We start from the raw sequence: 2,156 nt of genomic DNA on the forward strand, positions 1-2,156 counted from the left end.
GAAATTTTGATTGTCGGGGGTCCGAGCACTGAGACTCCCACCAATCGCTAAAACGAAGCCGCAGAAGTGTTCGTGTGAGCGCTGAGCCACGTCGTTTCCCTTCAGCTTTTCCCGGAAATCGATGTAGCGGTGTACGGGCTCAATAGAATGTCTACGGGCTTGTGCACCGCTACATCGATTTCCGGAAAAAGCAGAACGGAAAAGAAGCGGCTCAGCACTCACACGGGCACTTCTGGCGCTTCGTTTTAGCGATTGGTGGGAGTCTCAGTGCTCGGACCCCCACCAATCAAAACTTCTGTCACTATGACAAATCAGAAGTTTGTTGAACGTTTAGTTACCCTTTAAGGCCCTTTTACACCGGCCAATTTTTGGGCAATCGAGTGTTCACAGAACACTTTCTTCCGATCATTGCCCTGTGTAATAAGGGAACGATCAGCTGATGAGCAAGCAAACGCTCGTCTGTCGGCTGATTACATAATTTAAATGCTTAAACTATTATCGTTGTCGGCAGCACATGTGTGAAAAGCTAGCATGCTGCCGACATGATAGAAATGTATCGGGACGAGCGATCGTAGTAACGCGAGCACGTCCCCATACTAGCTCCTTGTGAAAGGAGAAAACGAGCGCCGATCAACGAGCTGTATCGTTGATTAGCGCTCGTTTACACGGCCCATGTTGGGCCTTGTAATATCACCCTTAATCCCTGTTTAAAGATACTGAAAAACCTATAGTGGAAGAGGTCAAGTACACTCACATAATGTATAGTAGAAAGAAACTTCTTTATTAACAAATAGAGACACAAACAATTAAAGATAGCAGATCGAGGTTGTAAATATTGCAAAAAAACTAAGGTTAGGAATATCCAGAACATTCAGAACATTGCAAAGATGTCATTAATGTGACCCGCACAATTGAGCAAGAGGTAAAATAATGCCCCTATAGTTCCCACACACATTATAATGCCCTATAGTGCCCCCACACAGTATAATGCCCTATAGTGCCCCCACACAGTATAATGCCCTATAGTGCCCCCACACAGTATAATGCCCTATAGTGCCCCCACACAGTATAATGCCCTATAGTGCCCCCACACAGTATAATGCCCTATAGTGCCCCCACACAGTATAATGCCCTATAGTGCCCCCACACAGTATAATGCCCTATAGTGCCCCCACACAGTATAATGCCCTATAGTGCCCCCACACAGTATAATGCCCTATAGTGCCCCCACACAGTATAATGCCCTATAGTGCCCCCACACAGTATAATGCCCTATAGTGCCCCCACACAGTATAATGCCCTATAGTGCCCCCACACAGTATAATGCCCTATAGTGCCCCCACACAGTATAATGCCCTATAGTGCCCCCACACAGTATAATGCTCTATAGTGCCCCCACACAGTATAATGCCCTATAGTGCCCCCACACAGTATAATGCCCTATAGTGCCCCCACACAGTATAATGCCCTATAGTGCCCCCACACAGTATAATGCCCTCATTGTGCCCCCACACAGTATAATTCCCTATAGTGCCCACACACAGTATAATGCCCTATAGTGCCCACACACAGTATAATGCCCTATAGTGCCCACACACAGTATAATGCCCTATAGTGCCCCCACACAGTATATTGGCCTCATTGTGCCCCCACACAGTATAATTCCCTATAGTGCCCCCACACAGTATAATGCCCTATAGTGCCCCCACACAGTATATTGGCCTCATTGTGCCCCCACACAGTATAATGCCCCCAGAGTACCCCCTCATACAATAATGTCCCATAGTGCCCCCACACAGTATAATGTCCCCATAATGGCACCTTAGTCCATCCCCTCACAGTATAATGCCCCATAGTGCCCCCTTTACATAGTATCATACCCCTATAATGCCCCCACACAGTATAATGCCCCCATGGTGCCCCCACACACAGTATAGAATGCCCCCATAGTTTGCCTATTCTGGAGATAAGACTTATGGCTCTCCATCTGCTACAACACCACAACTCCCATCATTCCCTGACGGCCGCAGCCTGTTTTAGGACAATCAGTGTCCCACTTGCAGAGAATAATATGTGATAGATCAATGATCTCCAACTTGTGCCTCTCCAGCTGCTACAAAACTACAACTCCAAACCTGCAGCTGTCATAGCATGCT

This window comes from Rhinoderma darwinii, chromosome 6 (assembly GCF_050947455.1).
Source record: "Rhinoderma darwinii isolate aRhiDar2 chromosome 6, aRhiDar2.hap1, whole genome shotgun sequence".
NCBI lineage: Eukaryota > Metazoa > Chordata > Amphibia > Anura > Rhinodermatidae > Rhinoderma > Rhinoderma darwinii.